The sequence below is a fragment of the Neoarius graeffei genome, chromosome 12 (genome assembly GCF_027579695.1).
Source record: "Neoarius graeffei isolate fNeoGra1 chromosome 12, fNeoGra1.pri, whole genome shotgun sequence".
In the NCBI taxonomy this organism is placed as follows: Eukaryota; Metazoa; Chordata; class Actinopteri; order Siluriformes; family Ariidae; genus Neoarius; species Neoarius graeffei.
In genome coordinates this window covers 47630862-47650256 of record NC_083580.1, presented here as the reverse complement: position 1 = coordinate 47650256, position 19395 = coordinate 47630862, and the positions used below count along the sequence as shown (strand labels likewise).

The window sequence follows — 19395 nt, the reverse complement described above, 5'->3', positions numbered from 1 at the left end:
CTTTTTCAAGACTCCTGCAATTGGCCCCGACGTGCTGGATATCAGCTTCTGGGCCGAATCCTGGCTGATGGCAACCCATTCTTGCATAATCAGCGCTTGGAGTTTATCGCAATTTTTGTTTGTCCTCCACAGGTTCTCGACGGGATTAAGATCTGGGGAGTTTCCTGGCCACGGAGCCAAAATTTCACCGTTTTGTTCCCCGAGCCACTTAGTGATCACGTTTGCCTTGTGACACGGTGCTCCATCATGCTGGAAAAAGCACTGTTCATCACCAAAACCTCTCCTGGATCGTTGGGAGAAGTTGCTCTCGGAGGCTGTTTTGATACCATGGCAGTGTTCTTCGGCAAGATTGTGAGTGAGCCCACTCCGTTGGATGAGAAGTGACCCCACACATGAATAGTCTCAGGATGCTTTACTGTTGGCATCACACAGGTCTCGTGGTAGCTCTTACCTTTTCTTCTCCAGACGATCATTTTTCCAGACGTCCCAAACAGTCTGAAGCGGGCTTCATCAGAGAAAATAACTTTTTGCAGGACTTTTAGCAGTCTGCAGAGGACTGGGGTAAAGTTATTTTCTCTAATGAAGCCCCCTTCAGACTGTTTGGGACATCTGGAGAAATGATCGTCTGGAGAAGAATAGAGAGAGAGAATAAAGAATGGTATCAGAACAGCCTCCAAGAGCAACTTCTCCCAACGATCCAGGAGCGGTTTTGGTGATGAATAGTGCTTTTTCCAGCATGATGGAGCACCATGTCACAAGGCAAAAGTGATCACTAATACCCCTTTTCCACCAAATCAGTTCCAGGGCTGGTTCGGAGCCAGTGCTGGTTCACAACTCGTTCAACTTGCGAGCCAGCTGAGAACCAGTTTGCTTTTCCATAGCTCGTGGTGCCACGTCATTACGTCGCTGTATACGTCAGTTACGTCGCTACGTTTGCATAAACCTTGGCGCGAATATCGAAGCAAAAACAACACGGAAGAAGCAGCAGCAGCAGCAACAACAATAATAATAATAATAATGGCTGACTTCGCGTTTGTACAGCTGCTGCTTCTCGCCGCTTAAAAATGGCGATCTTTCGCGGTCTTATTGTTGTTGGTCTTAACAACTCCGCCCCCCCGCTGACGTAAGCGGTTCTTTCGTCTGGCCCAGCAGAGAGTTGGTGCTAGCCTGGAACCGGTTTTTCTGGCCCCAGAGCCAGTTCTTTGTCAGTGGAAACAGAAAACCCGGTTCCAAACAAAGCACTGGCCCCGAACCAGCCCTGGAACTGCTTTGGTGGAAAAGAGGCATAAGTGGCTCGGGGAACAAAACAGTGAAATTTTGGCTCCGTGGCCAGGAAACTCCCCAGATCTTAATCCTGTGGAGGACAAACAAAAATTGCGATAAACTCCAAGCACTGATTATGCAAGAATGGGTTGCCATCAGCCAGGATTCGGCCCAGAAGCTGATATCCAGCACGTCGGGGCCAATTGCAGGAGTCTTGAAAAAGAAGGGTCAACACTGTAAACATTGATCCTTTGCATGACCTTAACGTACTTGTCAATAAAAGCCTTTGAAAGTTATGAAATGCTTATAATTGTACTTCAGTGTACCATCGAAACATCTGACAAAAAGATCTAAAAACAACGACGCAGCAAACTTTGTGAAACCCAAAATGTGTGTCCGTCTCAACTTTTGGCCACGACTGTAGTATTCTCCGTTAGTAACCACGTGACCGAAACTGCTCGTGTCACTGACTGCCGCCATGTTGGAGGGTATACAATACGCATGTGCGTACGCGTAGTAATGAATACAGACTGGAAGGCATTTAGAAGCTTGGAGTCACTTCTCAAATATATTTTAGAAACGATCATTTTGACTGCTTCAAAAGACAGGTATCTAACACACTATATAACACATTTAGTGATAAAAGAGCACTCACCGGGCGAGGAGGCTGCAGTATTTGAGGTAGTGGATTGACGTGAATCTTGTTTGATTGATTGACTCTGTGATCATTTGGGAAGATTCTTTAATGATTCTGCGCTCTGTAAGCTGAGCATTTTGAGCTACTGCTTTAGTACCATCTTTAATTTTGTTGTGGCCCAAATTTTGTGTTGGAGCCCAGTCTGGATCCGGGCAATTCCATGTAAATGTCAACCTCACCATGCAAAAATAAAGCAACATGTAATACATCAAAACCACTCCCAGAGATCTCACCTAGGCCTGTATTTTACAGATGTGAATAAGTTTGAACCAATTTGTAACCAACCTAATGTCACTGTCAGTCTTTCTTTCTTATAATGTAAACCCCAAGCTAAAATCAACTTTGATCATGTACAATTCTATATTATTGCCACAAGCCACAGAAATGTATGCTAAAATCCGCAAAACAATAGCCATCCTAAATATTATTTAAGAACTTTGATAGTTTTAGCTGATATTTAGAGAGTTTTTCAAAGGGTTATGGTGGTTAAATTGCTGATTTTCTAAACATATGCCATGTCTATTTCAGACGCGTCACATCCATAACGGAATTTCGTCACATCCATAACGCTGACTTTTCCTTCCGAAACTCTGCATGAAATGCAAAATATTTTAAACAAAGATTTTTTAATATTCACCTTGGACCCCTCTATCAAACGGATATCTCCATTTCGACATTAGGTTTACGATTTCACAGAGTTTGATAAAAATGTACAGTCACCCAAGAAAAGTGATACTTTTTCTGTCACATCCATAACGCATCTTTTATTGGCATTTTCTGGCATGCCCTAGATGTACTATGGGAATTGTTCTTGTTCTATCACTTCTCCAGTATGGTACAGCCTTAAAATATGCAACACCTGTTTAAATACTGGGAGACAATAAAACATGCACTGGGTCATTTGTTGCCATTTTGAGTTCAAGTGTCACGTCCATAACGCTGGAATTGCTCATCCATAAAATTGCAGAGATCAGCTGGTTTGCTGGGAAAAAACAGCAAAATGAAAGCAGCGTCATCAAAAATTATATCCAGCTCTTCTTAAAATGAAATAATCCTTGAAGCCTTTGATTGTCGGCTCATGCATTTGATGATCACGGCTTTGTCACATTTGAGAGTGGGGAGTTTCTGTACAACCAGGCTATTAAACGATCCAGTATTTCTTCTATATTGCGATCTTTCATTAATAACTAGTTCATAGCACTTACGATTGATCAAATGTTCACTGCAGAGTCGTGTGGTTTTTGCTTTCTCATCACTTAGATCAGCCCGGTTTATGTTGGACAGCCACTGACGTCTACGCTCTGTGGACAACTCTCTCGTTTGTTTTTCTCCTCGATCATTTATAATTGCTGGAATTCTAAAGAACTTGTACAGTGGTGCTTGAAAGTTTGTGAACCCTTTTGAATTTTCTGTATTTCTGCATAAATGTGACCGAAAACAACAGATTTTCACACAAGTCCTAAAAGTAGATAAAGAGAACCCAGTTAAACAAATGAGACAAAAATATTATACTTGGTCATTTATTTATTGAGGATGATGATCCAATATTACATATCTGTGAGTGGCAAAAGTATGTGAACCTCTAGGATTAGCAGTTAATTTGAAGGTGAAATTCGAGTCAGGTGTTTTCAATTAGTGGGATGACAATCAGGTGTGAGTGGGCACCCTGTTTTATTTAAAGAACAGGGATCTATCAAAGTCTGATCTTCACAACACATGTTTGTGGAAGTGTCTCATGGCACGAACAAAGGAGATTTCTGAGGACCTCAGCAAAAGCGTTGTTGATGCTCATCAGGCTGGAAAAGTTTACAAAACCATCTCTAAAGAGTTTGGACTCCATCAATCCACAGTCAGACAGATTGTGTACAAATGGAGGAAATTCAAGACCATTGTTACCCTCCCCAGGAGTGGTCGACCAACAAAGATCACTCCAAGAGCAAGGCGTGTAATAGTCGGCGAGGTCACAAAGGACCCCAGGGTAACTTCTAAGCAACTGAAGGCCTCTCTCACATTGGCTAATGTTGATGAGTCCACCATCAGGAGAACACTGAACAACAATGGTGTGCATGGCAGGGCTGCAAGGAGAAAGCCACTGCTGTCCAAAAAGAACATTGCTGCTCATCTGCAGTTTGCTAAAGATCACGCGGACAAGCCAGAAGGCTATTGGGAAAATCTTTTGTGGACGGATGAGACCAAAATAGAACTTTTTGGTTTAAATGAGAAGCGTTATGTTTGGAGAAAGGAAAACACTTCATTCCAGCATAAGAACCTTATCCCATCTGTGAAACATGGTGGTGGTAGTATCAAGGTTTGGGCCTGTTTTGCTGCATCTGGGCCAGGACGGCTTGCCATCATTGATGGAACAATGAATTCTGAATTATACCAGCGAATTCTAAAGGAAAATGTCAGGACATCTGTCCATGAACTGAATCTCAAGAGAAGGTGGGTCATGCAGCAAGACAACGACCCTAAGCACACAAGTCGTTCTACCAAAGAATGGTTAAAGAAGAATAAAGTTAATGTTTTGGAATGGCCAAGTCAAAGTCCTGACCTTAATCCAATCGAAATGTTGTGGAAGGACCTGAAGCGAGCAGTTCATGTGAGGAAACCCACCAACATCCCAGAGTTGAAGCTGTTCTGTACGGAGGAATGGGCTAAAATTCCTCCAAGCCGGTGTGCAGGACTGATCAACAGTTACCAGAAACATTTAGTTGCAGTTCTTGCTGCACAAGGGGGTCACACCAGATACTGAAAGCAAAGGTTCACATACTTTTGCCACTCACAGATATGTAATATTGGCTCATTTTCCTCAATAAATAAATGACCAAGTATAATATTTTTGTCTTATTTGTTTAACTAAAATCTGTTGTTTTAGGTCATATTTATGCAGAAATATAGAAAATTCTAAAGGGTTCACAAGCTTTCAAGCACAACTGTAAGTCCCCTTGTCTTGAACAGTGTGGCGCCTGCGTCCAATTATCGCACAAAGAGTCGGCATAGCGAAGAAACTAAAGGAATTCTTGAGCTTAACAACCTCTCGAGCATATCTTCTATAGTAAATATGCGTCTCCGGAGTTTGTGTATATCCTCCAACATGGCCGACTTCCGGTTCAAACCCTCATGCATGATTAGCTATGACGTCAGGTGCAAACGAAGACTCCTTGACTTGCAAGTGACGTCAAAGCAAAATAGAAACCCGGATGTCGGCCATGTTGGCGGATATCCAAACGCGGGGTCAAGCGACATTCCATGCAAAACAGTCACGCGTGCGCAACTCTGTTTTTCCACTGCTTTCAGTGCTCTTTTAGCTATGCCATAGGGGTGGGCGGTATGGCCAAAAATGTATATCACGGTATAATTTGAGCCACTGACGGTATACAGTATACATCACGGTATTGTAGTTTTGTATATAAATTACAACAGAACAGTTTCTTAGTGGTTACCATAGCAAAAAGTAAAAGCTTTCAATCGGGATGTTTTCAGCAATATTGAAATTTATTGTGCAAAACAGAAAACACAGGACATATAAAAAAGAATGATATTTATATTTTAAAAAAGCTAAGAATAGGTAAAGTTCCTCAAACTCCTCGAATTCCTCATAGACACAAAATTGTAAAGTACTTTTCTAAGTGCAAAAATAATCAACTGAGATGTAGAACCAAGCTTTTAAACAGCTTTAGTGCCAATTAGTAGCACACTTCAAGGCAAGTATAAAGTGAACCATAGTGGTTAGTCTTGAGGTGGTTGAACAGATTACTTGTGTTACCGTGTCTTGCGATCACTGTCGCCCGGCATATCTTGCAGATAACATTTTCTTGTTTAATATCCGTCACTTTAAATCCAAACCATGTCCAGATTACTGATGTTGCGCCGACTTTTTTCACGAGCTCTTCCTCTGCTGCCGTCTCTTCACTACTCACCGCCATTGTTGTTGTTGTTGTTCTTCTTCTTCGAAACAGCCAGGCGGGCGTTCAAACTATGCATTACTGCCAACTAGAGGAGGCAATGAGCTATCGCTGTACACGCTATGACACAAACTCTCTACCGTTGGTCAAAAAATACCGCATATGGTATCATACCGTGCAAACCGCCCACCCCTACTATGCCATATCTTTGTGCTGTATATGGTTGCGGCCACAACAGTACTCGTGACCGTGGGAAGTTCCCTTTTTTTTTTTTTTTTAAGAATTCCATCCGTGATTCGGAAAGAGGGTGAGGAAACACTGAGGCTTAGTACGGAGAGGAGATGAGGGGATCAGGACACTTCATCCAATGACCATTTTGTCCAAAGCCTTTTTCATAAGCACTATCAATTATTTTATTATATTTCAGGTATTCTGGTGTTTGTGAACGAAGCCCTGTGAGAGTGCTGCTCCACGCTTAAAGATTTAACATGATCTAGCCAGCTTTAAAAATTAATAACTCGGCCAGGAGAGCTCACAGCGAAGCCAAATTTTACCGGTACAGGCGCCTCCCCCTTTGAAAGGTCTCGGGTCGGTAGGACCGCGCTTTGGCCTGGGATTCACGAACAAAGCTCCCGTGAGAGTGCTGCGCCACGCCTGAAGATTTAATATGATCCAGCCGAAAACACAGACATGCATGGGAGTTAACTCCTCCCAGTGTCAGCAAGTGGCACGGGCCGACGTGTTGAAGCTGCTTCGGTCAGATTCCACTGAGAATTCCTCTGTTTTTTTTTTTTTTGAACAAACAAATACGTGAAATCTAAAATAACGGATGTATGAAAAGGCTTTGGATGAAATGTCCTGTATTTGTACTCGATGGTCGGTAGAAGCATCTTATCTTCAGAAAAGTCTGACTTTTTTTTAAATAATATGGGTCAAAACCACATATATCTGTCTTCTCTTTGTATCGAATCTTTGCTGGACCGTGGTAATGCTGAGAAAATTCAGCATTGTTTACGGACACGCTTCCAGCGGCTGCCGTTCCAGTCGCTCTGTATATCCACCGTCATGGCGGACGCTCATGACACAGCACATTTTGACCACGTGGTTGCAAGTCCTCTATTGACTCACGTGACCTTCATAAACGCGACCGCCATTTTGGACATTTTATGGCACAGACCCTTTCGCTTCTCGCTCATCTAGCTGCTACAATGACTGCTTAGACTGCAACAGTAATACCCAACACACATTTAAGTATCCGTCGTAAAGACGTGAAACTCGTCGAGTGACGAGTGTGTTCATTGATAAGCTAACACAATCTAAAAGTAGAGACATACCATCACACTGCCCTGGCACTGTGTACAGTTTACCTTCTATGGTTTGTGCACTCACTATTTGCCATTACTTTCTCCAACCCAGTGTTCGAACTATGCCGATATTTTCGGGGGGTCCCTTTTTTTCCCTTGGGGGGGGTGCTTGCGCTTGTCTCAGAGCGCGGATCTCCAAACACATGAGAAGCCTATCTTACGCACATATCATGCGGACTCCACACACGCATCGCGTCTGAAGTCATAACTCATCAGGGGAAATCGTGTCCGCATTGGCATGTTCAAAAAACAACCTCGTGTCAACAATGATACCACACGCAAGAAAAAAAAAAAACAGTCAGGCTACTCAACACATCTGATCCACAGCAGCACCAAAGCATCACTGGAAATCATGTCAACAACCAATCTTCCATTTCAACACGCGTCAACAAACAAATGGCACCACAAACATGAACGAATCGGTCAGGCTACCGATTCCAAACCCACAGCAGACGAGTAATTAAATGCATCTTACCTTAAAGCAGAATCGACCACAAAGGAAGTCTGTTGGCACTGTTGGCACACTTCCTTTCTACTAGTTTGTGTCCCCAACCTGGCAGCAGCAGTCGTTGTCATATCGGTTTATTTTATCTTTGATGTAAACACAACACTTCGGATATGCAAATGCTTCCCGTTACACACGATTGCTATGTCAATAAATATCATTTTGCCAATATTTTAGAGACCATCCATCTTCTCCGTCGGTCAGCATCTGTCGGGATCCGATAAAATGATAAATCTTGCCTTGTGTGTTGATGGTTACTACATCCAGGTGCACAACAATATAATGGCATGATGGAAGTCTTGCTGAAAATGAACACTTTCTTTGATGGCTATATTCCTTTCGATGCTTCGCCATCGTTCCTCGTTGTTGGCTGTGGTAGACTACTGGTAGTTCATGTCCAAAATGGCGGCCGCTTTTGTCGTGACGTCACGTGAAAAGGGTCTATGGACCCTTTTCACGTGACGTCACGACAAACGCGGCCGCCATTTTGGACGTGTACTACCAGTAGTTTACCACAGCCAACATTGAGGAACGGCAGCAAAGAAAGTTTTTACTTTCAGCAAGACTTCCATCATGCCACTATATTGTTGTGCACCTGGATGTAGTAACCATCAACAAACAAGGCAAGGGTTATCATTTTATCAGATCCCGACGGAGAAGATGGATAGCGGCCATTAACAGATTGGCAGCCCTCGGCATACCAACGCTTGTGTAGTGACCACTTTGTTGGAGGTAAGACGAATAAAATTAGCCAGAAAAGGCATTACATTGCTGTTAACATTCTGTGGCGGCGAGTGTGTAACCAAATAGGCTAAAATAACCCATTGTAACCTCTTTGTTCTTCTGTAGTAGCTATTGTTGACTAGCTAATGTCAACAAGTAGCTGGTATGTTACTGTAGCAATGTTTACGTTCAGTCATTTGGATGACTGTTAAAACCTTTCAGTCTCAAGTTTTTCCTTTACTGTATTTACTAGTTTACTGTAATTATGATCCGGCAGCTATTTACTCCGGATCCAGTATAAATAGCTGCCGGAGCCAACGTCCGAGGTTCTGGAGCGCGTGCCGGCTTGCTGTCCCTCAAATTAAGCAGCGCGTGCCGGCTTGCTCCCGGAGTGCTCCGGCCGAGGTTCCCCTCAAATTAAGCAGCGCGCGCCGGCTTGCTCCGGAGCAAGCCGGAGCGCGCTCCGGAACCTCGGACGTTGGCGTGTATGTGTATGGCGATGGGTTTTTAACGACATAGGTATACAGATCATGTGGGCCGAAGTCAGGTAAAGACGAGGGCTTCGTGTACTTCCGTACGTCAGTGAACAATCCTGGTGGAAGCAGGTAAACGTCGTTCTCTAAGCCTGCTAACCTCAATTTTTGCAAATACCTCTCCCTCTGCTCGCCCTGTAAATGCCCTACGTCGCTGGATAGTGAAGGTGTTTTCTGCATTTCGCTCCTTTTTCTTTTATGTTTTTCGTTTGTCGCCTTCCTCGCATTCAAACCGATTCGAGCCGAAGTCCACTACGTGTCCAAAATGGCGGTCGTGTTTACGAAGGTCACGTGACTGAAAAGGGTCCATAGATAAACCATTGCTCGCCCCATCCCCCTCTTATGTCGGCCAACCAGGCAGCACTTTCCTCGTGATTATTCCTTCACAAAGGCAGTTCTCAGGCCATGAGGGGGTGGAGTAACTCGAATGATTCCCTTGTGACGTGTGCTGGTTGAAGCACATGTTTTCTGAAACAGGCAGCCTGAAAGAAACTGTCGGTCTTATTTCAGAGTTTGTGTCTGTGGTCTCCAGAGACCCAAATGCCTGTGCAGAAGCGCTGAAAGTCAGTTTTTCTTCATATGTACCCTTGAATGAGCAAAGCAGACTGCAAACTGCTGGGTGAAAATATCAAGAGGAGGAACTCGAGCACTTTCCAACAGTCAACATAATTCTCAGCACGGAGTTCACTGTAATAAATGCTGCCTAGGTGAGAGAAATCTCGACAAGCAACGCAAGGGGACTGAAAACACAAGCGATCCTGAACCGCTGGCGGTTCTTAACCATGACCGATTCTGATGCAATCATGACAAAACTGTACTTTACAGAGGCACTTTTCCGAGGTGGAATTAAAGGAGATACACAGAACCTTTATTTTTAAACACATTTCTGAGTGGATAGTATCTCCATAATTGACACTTGTACGCTGCATAAACAGGAATAAAAAAAATATTTTCGAGAGTTGAAATCGACCACAAAGTTGGCGTTCGAGCTGCCCCGCTGAGGCAGCCAGCCCTGAGTGTGTGACGTCACAGCGGGAACCGGTTTTAAGGCCGAGGCCTTTGACAGCTACAGACCAAAGTCATATAAATAAATAATTTATGGTGAAAGTAAGAAATCCCGTTACTGATTTGACTTCACTGATTGTGGGTTGACTCTCATTAAAACAGGATAGGTGTTCTAACTTGTGCAACATACATGTACATGCATGCGTTTTCACTGATAAAACGTAAAAGGCTAATTAAATAATCAGATGAACTGAGACAATCACATTCTGAAGCAAATTAAATAATCTTATACCGGGAACTTAAACACACAATACAAGTTACATGTATTAATCTAAATGCAGGTAAACAACGAGTGTTTGTTGTTTTGTATCCAAATGAGAGTCGGAGCTTACCCGTCTGTGTTCTGGCTTCTTGAAGGCCGATCTTGTGGCCGATTTGTTTTGAAACAATCTGACTTTCAGTTGTTCAGTTCTCCGTTCATTCGCTTCTTCCATGTAAGGGTGAGATATTGCTGCTGAGGCGAGCATATCCAGCGGAGAAATCAGACGGCTGCTCCACTCATTCTCCATTTTCTCCATTACTGAGTACTCCGCCATTACTGCTCGGCTCAGGCAATTACTAAAACCCGGGACGGGACGTCACTGGTTTTAGCAACAACCGCGGGGAGGTCACTGCCCGAGCGATATGACGTCCCATCCTGTTCCGTCTCGGGTTTTAGCAACAACCCTCGGCTCACACTCCAGGAGAACTGGTGCAACTGAACTTGCTTTCCTTTTCTTGTAGTTTTCTTTTCCTTTAATTGTTGGTACTGCAGCCTCTTTCAATACGGGCTTATAGCCAACGCTGCTCAACAGATCAGAGGTTTTGTACGAGTCTTCAGTAAAATGTGCAGAGCAGAGGAGAGACCACTTCGTAGGCGCCCAATGTGCCCGTGAACTTCTCGCAAAATGCGTCCAAATCGTTGCAGTTTGAACATTCTTGGGCCATGAATGCAACGTAAATCCACCTTCTGTCGTGTTGCTGCACCGGCCAGCAACACATCTACGTGGCACGGCGATAAATTAGCTCAAAATGGAGGATCGGAGTTGCAGTCAGCTCTGTGTTTTAGTATAGCGGAAATGGCGATGAGACCGATAGACTTCCTGCTGTGACGTTACGGACGTCAAGGTCATTCACTCAGACCGCAACCTGTATGAATCACTTTAATCATAAAAATTACTATATTAGATTTATTGTTAACACTTAAAACTATTCCTGTGCCATTCTTGAGGTCTCAAGGCATTTATAAACGGAAGTGAGGCCATGGTTCTGCGTATCTGCTTTAAACTGCTTCAGCCCTGCTCCATCCAGGGTGACTATTTTGGCTCGCGAGTGAACTTGAGTTCAAATCACCTAGCTCAGCTTCTAAAGAGGCAGTCTAGTAGTGTAAATGCCTGAACATGCATATGAGCACTTATCATGGCCACTGAGGAAACAAACACGGGTAAATAAAATGTTCCTGATTTGATAGTCGCTTCCACATTTCAGAATCCGAATTGACGAGTACCAAAAATATCTACTCCTCCTCGATGGGAAAATCGGTCTTGAGACCATAAATAGACAAGCAGAAGACACCACAAACGAGAGGCTCTCAGTCACCACCTGCACAAGATAAACGAATAAAAACCCGCCGAGCACTGCCGAGCTGCACTATTTCTTTTTTTCCCCAGCTTGGTCGTCCGTGTCTGTCTGAACACATCCTACAGAGAGTTTACTACCAGATGCTCGATATACACTGGTTTTATACTTATTTGCATAATTACAGGCTTGATGCCTCGCACCACACACTACATCATTTGTTAATCATTATTGCAGTGCGCATTGGCCTTTACAATGCAGTGGCACAAAAATAAAAATGATAAACGCGTATGAATAAATCAAACCGTCTGGAAGTCGGAAATAATTTTGATGGCCAGTCGTTAACCGCGTCGCATCTCATCTCAGAGTTGTGTGATTTGTGCGGCTAGGTTATGGAGATGGCTGTGCTCTTCCCGAACTTTGTGTTCTCGTCCCAAGAGCAGGAAGCTTCTAGCTCCACACTCGGCTCCAAAGACACGAGCAGGAGTCGTCTGGGTTAAAGCGAGACGCTACAGGGAGAGTTAAATGCTTTCGATTCTGCCGTTTTCAGCCTTTTTTTTTGAATCAATGGCTTTTTTTGACTGGGTGATTATAAAGATGTGATTTTAATAGTGACGTAATTTCACACAATATGCTCTTCTGAGGTGCATCTTTTTAGCCTATTACGTTTTCAAAAGCAATAAATTAATAAGTAAAGAACACCAATTATATGCTCCGATTAATTTATTCTCATGATCCTTGGCACTACAAATTGGGGACATGAACAAGGAAGATTTCCTTGAATAAAAATATAACAAAATAAAAGAGGAAAATAATCGACTAATTTCTTAAATAATTTATTTCTTCTAGAAGGTCATCCTTTGGTCATGGCACCACAAGCTAAATGTTATGATTTGGGGGGGGGACACACACTCCAAAAACCTGTAGTTTCTATCAAGAATGCAGACCAAAAAAAGTAGTGATGGTGCGTAGTCATGAAGGAAATGCTTACTTGCTGTTTTTTATTTCGAGTACCTTGAGAGTTTAAATCAAAGAAGAAAGACGTGAGAAGGTGCGACGCGGTGCTGATCAGTGATGGGTCGTTGGGAAGCGGTGATGATCGCTCGGCGTTTCCCTCAGGTCTGAAATATGCTTGACGGTAGCCGGAGGAAAAGGCCAGAACGACCTGCCACCATAAACATGGTCTGCTCCATATTCAGTGACTCGTGCATGTTGTATATCGGTGGCAACCACAGGTTTTAGAAAAACTGACCTTTTTTTTTTCCCCCTTTTTATTTCATTTTATGGTGTCGTTTGTTGTTATTTATATCCCTGCTCTGGTTAAATACTGGTTTACCTCTGTCCGAAACATCCTTTTTTTTTTTTTTCTCAGTAACCACAAATCATAGCCACTTGGTACCAAACTTCAGCTTGGGGTTCTATACGGTGTATACTATTTTCAGGTCTGTCGCACATCGACTTCCTGTTTACCCAAGCCTCAACACCAGGCATTGCCCGATTTGCCCGACCAAGACATTCGGGCGGAAATATTTTAGCGAGTTAGGCCCGTTCAGGCACCCCTATGATCGGCTTCTTTAAGCACAAAAATGATTTTTGAGTATGTTCCAAAAAAACAACAACCCCAAGACATATTACCCAGCATCCTCGCCTCCCCTGTGATCGCCATTTTGTTTGGTTTTTTTTTTCTTCCCAATTTGTAACGGCCATTCTGATTGGCTCGTTTCAGGCGCGCATGCACATATTTATGCTTTTCATCACTACGAATGATCTGAAGCCAAGTGAAGATGTCCAGCGTCTGTTTCTGTTCGAAGAAAACTACAGCTAAAAAAAAGCTCTACTACCGGATTACTTGGATAATCTTAGTCAGAAAGAAGCGAAGGATAGATGTACACGGAAATTAGAGTTTCTTAGCGGTTCTGATCCGTACAAAAATTCCTCAGAACGACCGGAGTGACGGTACAGATTTGTGGCCTAGCGTTAGCACTAGCTACATGTTGGAATATACTTTCTTTTTCCCTGAAGAGTCCCGACACGGAAGAACAGTTAATTTAAGACAAAAAACTACAAAAGCAGTAAAACCTTCTTTGTGTAAAGACTTGTCCCCTGACATCAGCTTTTGGGAACAGAATGTTGCGAAAGCCAAAGCATTTACTCTCAAAGGACTCCAACCTGAACTGTGGGCTGGATAGTGTTCCCACCCTTCCGTGTCTCAGCAACCCCAAGGACATCTACGGTAGATACACAGCTATCTGCACTCTATCATTTACACAGTGATGCTTTATTATTGTTAAAACACTATCTGAAGTGTTATTATTGGTAAAATAACAAAAAATCTTGCTCTAGACTTTTAAACAATGTTGTAAGATTTGATTTTTAATTGTATCTAATAGTGGATGGTGCAATAATTACAAACGCAAACAGAATCCGTGCATTCCAGTTGTAACTATAGTCATACCGTAACTATAATCACCCCTGGAATAATAAAAGCTAGTGGTAAGTACATTCAGTGAATGAAAAGACGTGCTTTTGTGTCTCAAATAGTGAACCACACCCTCGACAGCAAATATACATCATTTACATAGTGAATTATCCCATAGATAAATCTATCTTACCCCATTTATCATGGACTTTAGCCCATCATGCATGTGAAGATGAGGACGACAGGTTGTTTAATTTCCTCCTAAATGCAATGGCAAACTGAATAAGACAGTGCTGCAGTACAGACCCCTGTTTTATAACGTTTTTAGTTTTATAATTCATCTTTGCGGTATTGCTCGTCGTTATCGGCAAAACAAAGTGTTTTGTGTCCTAAACGCCGATATAAAAAGACGTATTATGTACTGGTACCGTACGCAAGTCTTACATATATATTACTGATTTATGTTTCATGTTTTCAGGGCTTGTCTTGTTGTTCTGTTGCAGAAATAATTGCTGTCTTTAAAAAAACAAGTACTTTTGTCTATATAACTCCGTTACACCCCTAGAAAACATATCAGTATTGCCTTGAACCGTGTACTTAAAAACTTGTCGAAATACCGCAAAATTTTAGGGCAAAAGGAAGTTCAAGGGGGGCAAAAACTTTGAGGCCATTGTGTCAGAAGTTAACGTCGAGGCCCGGCGCCATCCTCATATATACATTTGGCATTTTGGTGAACTATCCAGCGACGGCGATTAAATTCTCAACTTGACTGAGATGACGCTTGGGGAGCTCGCTGAGAGGAAATGGACGGAGCTCCTCGGACTAAACGACGGCCTGTAACCAGAACCGTCTTCTCAAGGCTTGGAAAGGTCTGCGGCGTTGTAAAAACCACGGTGTTTATGAAGACTTCTCCTGATTCTAACACCAAACAGCACAATTTCAGGAAACGCATTTCTGGCTTGCTGTTAAACATCACTATCGTCTCCCTCTCTTTTTGCAGTAAAGAGGCGCGGATGATGTCAGAGCGACACGTCTCGCATGTATACTGCGTTTTCTTCATCTACAACTCCATGGTGCTTGTCTTGTTGTTCTGTCACAAAAATAAATGTTTAAAAAAAAAAAAACGGCGGCACGGTGGTGTAGTGGTTAGCGCTGTTGCCTCACAGCAAGAAGGTCCGGGTTCGAGCCCCGGGGCCGGCGAGGGCCTTTCTGTGTGGAGTTTGCATGTTCTCCCCGTGTCCGTGTGGGTTTCCTCCGGGTGCTCCAGTTTCCCCCACAGTCCAAAGACATGCAGGTTAGGTTAACTGGTGACTCTAAATTGACCGTAGGTGTGAATGTGAGTGTGAATGGTTGTCTGTGTCTATGTGTCAGCCCTGTGATGACCTGGCGACTTGTCCAGGGTGTACCCCGCCTTTCGCCCGTAGTCAGCTGGGATAGGCTCCAGCTTGCCTGCGACCCTGTAGAACAGGATAAAGCGGCTACAGATAATGAGATGAGATGAGAAAAAAAACATACTTTTGTTCAAATAACTCCGTTATACCCCTAGAAAACGTATCCGTATTGCCTTGAACCGTGTACTTGAATTGAAAACTTGTCGAAATACCGCAAAATTTTAGCGCAAAAAGAAATCCGAGGGGGGCAAAAATTTTTGCCCTGCAGGGTGAAAGGTGTCAGATGTTAACGCTGAGGCCTGTTTACCGACTGAATGTGTTTACGAACCATGTAGCGTGGATTAAAAAATTTTCGTCACACTTTTCTCGGCAACTGCAAATCACAACTGTTTGATATTTGGTACCGAGCTTCAGCTTGGGGTTCTGTACCGTGTATACCGTTTTCAGGTCTGTCGCACATCGACTTCCTGTTTACCGACTGAATGCATTTACGAAACGTGTAGCATGGATTTTGACGCCATTTCAAAATGGCGGTTTCCCAGGATGCTGTTTGAAATCCCTGGGGATGACGCTGCTCTTTACTTACTTGTTTCAGGGTTAATTATTTGTTGAAGTCAGCATTCATAATAAGTGTCCTGTTCCTTCGATTGCTTGCGTTGTGATGTTGGCGAGAGCGGGGGGGGGGAACGTAAGTGAGCAGGAGCTCACAGTCGATCTTGTTTGACTTGAAAAGAAACACAATTTGCTGCGACAATTCCTGGTGATTTAAAACCCTATTAATATCTGGCCTGTTAGTTCCCGACAAGAGAATAGAACGATCAGATCTCGACAGCATGTTATGTTTTTAATAGTAATTTAAATGGGTTACAGTGCTATTCCAAAGCTGACTGGCCTCAAATGCTCCAAGTTGTCATGGTAACGGTGACAATAATACGTGCATGCTGATTAATACCGTCTCCAGCGTGAAAGCTCCTCTGTTCATGTGCTCGGCTCTGTGGCCAATCGTTCCAGCCGACCGCGCTTCCTTTTCGTCATAAACATTTTTACGTTCATTATAAGTTGTCTGTGGCTCACAGAACGTATTTCTTGTTCTTCATATTACGCGTTTGCGGCCATTAATATTACCTGGACAGCCAGCTCAATAAAGTCGGTGTGTGGGGAAGCGCGCACTCATCGGTCATGTGGAAAGGGTGGTGGTCACGTGGAAAGGGTGGTGGTCACTGATTGATTGGACATGACTGAGACAGCTCTGCCTTCTGCCTTTAAGCCACGCCCCCTACCCGATGGATTCGCTTGAAGGGAACAGGGAACGGATTGCTTTTTTTTTTTTTTTCCCCCTGAAAAAAAGAGAATTAGGTTTCTAACTGGTCAGCGTTTCGTCCAGGGCTAACATCACTGGCGTCAAACCTGCACTTGCATTTAGTCACACGGCGGTTTCATCATTGACTGCTGATCTGTGCAATTAAAAGCCAGAGCAAACATGTTTGTCTCCGTGCAGAGAGAACATCTCCGTCTCACTAACGGCTGCGCTGCATCTATTATGAAGAGATCGCTAAACTTGGCAAGCTGCTCATTAACAGTCTCTGAAGCCTTCATGCTTTCTGCCTCACCATCTGCTCGTCATTTTTTTTTTTCTTTCCACCCATCCCTCTTTTGAGTAATTCATTTTATTTTCCCGTAATTTGTAATGCACTAATCATCTATTTGCGCACACGCAGGGAAAAGGGCTTCTTTAAGGGTTTGTTAGGAAATTCAGGAAGCGCTTGTGTGTGGCGCTCTTTCTGTTCTAACCAGAACCTTTACAAGTTCCCTCGAGGGGCGTCGTCGTCACCGATGGGGTGTGCAGAATAACATGATTATTATGTGATAAATTAATGATTTCATTAATGTGTGTGAAATAAAACAAATCTGTGGAGTCAGAGGAGTGCCATAAAGAATAAGTCTGCTAAAGAATAAGGAAAAACAATTCTTTCCTTTACTGCTTTTTTTTTTTTTTTCCATTTCCTGATTTGGTTTTTCTTTTTGTCGAGTGTCCAAGCCGTCAGTCAGCTGGCTGTGGGCGGGCTCTCCTGCCGAGGCCGAGTAATGAATTCCTGCACACAGGAAGGCCCGCCCACAGCCAGCTGATTGACAGCTTGGACACTTGACAAAAAGAAAAACCAATCGGGAAATGAAAAAAAACAAAAGAATAGAAAACAACCAAAAGCAGTAAAGAGGAAAATGTTCTAATTTTTTAGCAGATTTATTCTTTATGGCACTCCTGTGACTCCATACAAATGATCCCGTTTGATTTGAATAATATTTTTATATTCAAATAAACCTTATTTTCATCAATCTTTATTTATAACTCCTGTTTGTCTGAAATTTAAAAAAAAAAATGTACAGGAATGTGTACACACCACAAACGTATGATTTTTAAAAAAAAATTTTTTTTTTATGTGTAGCATAGCAATTATTAAATGTATGAAATGAATTTTACGAATTATTTTAATCACACTTTGTAGGATTATGTCACATGATTAATTTAGGATTTATTTATCATATTACACCTTATAGGATTAATTTTATGATGTCATTTAATATTTAAATGATTAATTTTTGTTTGTGCCGACTGAGAGGAATCGCACTGTCGGCTTTCTAATGTGATATCCTTAAATCAAAAATGTAATTACATTTAAAAATAAAAAATGGCAACAGAGAAGCGTTCGCCGTATCACGCGGAGATCGCTAGGTCAAATCCCGATGATGCCACAGCCATCTGTAGTCGGGAGCCCAAGAGAGCAAAATTGGCCTGTACACTGAGGGAGGGAGGGGTGGCGGCGGCATACACTCCGTCTTCCCTGTCGATTACAATGACGCGAGCAGGTCACGGGTGTCCGTGAGCTCATGCATGCAGAAGTGGGCGGATAGCGCTTTCCCTCCGAGTGTGTTACATCACCCCCGAATGTTGCGTAAGCAGCAGTTCAAAAAGATGCGGCCGGCTGGCGTCACACGCCTCGGAGGAAGCGTGCGATGATCCTCACCCCCTCTGGTCGGTCGCTGTCGTGTGATTGTATATTAGCAAAGCCAAATTTGTTAAATACTGCTGTCGTACCAGGCGTTCTTTTTAAGCCATGAATCGCAAAATAATAATCCATAAATATGGAGCGCACTGATCTTTTGCTTGCTGTGCGATTTCAGTGAGGAAGCCGGAAATGGTGATATCTGTTCACTTTAATCGTGCACATCTGGGTGGCTGGACATCTGCACGTTTATGGCACATCGGAGTGCGTGTGTCGCACATCAGGGCTTTCTCTCTCACACACACACACACACACCACTTTGCCTTATTACTGTTTGTGCGCTATTTGCATTTTCACTGTAATTCCCTGTAGTGTTCCTGTCTGTAGTCCTCTTCTCCCTCGAGCCATTTTGTCAGTTCTACCTCTTCATCATGGCTTTTGAAGTGCTGCCCCCATCCTCATCCTCTCTCTCGCTCTCTCACACACACCTCTCTCTTCCCTTCCTCCTCCCGTGGTGGATAGAGCACATGTGGGAGGATGGTGGTGGGCTGGGGGGAAAATCGCAGGACCTGCTCCCATTGGCTGAGAGGACAGACAGTGTGAGCAGAGGGAGGAGAAAAGGGGCTGTTCTTATTATCCCCCCCCCTTTCTTCGCCTCTGTGTTATCTCGTGTTATCATAGAGAATGCAAAACCCCTCCCATGCCAACGGGAAAACAGACGAGGTTAGGTGAGCTAGCAGAAGGGGAAGTGTGTGCGTGCGTGCGCGTGTGTGTGCATGTCAAACTGTTTAGCTCAGTATGCAAACGATGCACGTCAGGTTGGTTTCCAAGATGATGAGGATGTGAGTGTGCTGTGTTCAGCGTCACAGCTTCGAGAGAGAGAGAGAGAGAGAGATCAGCGAGCGCGACGGCTCCTTATGTATGTGCGTGAATGTGTGCGTGTGGATTTTTACGCTGAATGTTGGACTGCC

General features: G+C 43.4%; 1 protein-coding gene across 2 annotated transcripts in view; it reads left to right on the top strand.

Moving 5' to 3' along the window:
* Positions 1–19395, top strand: part of tnksa (tankyrase, TRF1-interacting ankyrin-related ADP-ribose polymerase a) — a 429478-nt gene that overhangs the window by 189470 nt on the left and 220613 nt on the right. The window lies entirely within an intron of this gene.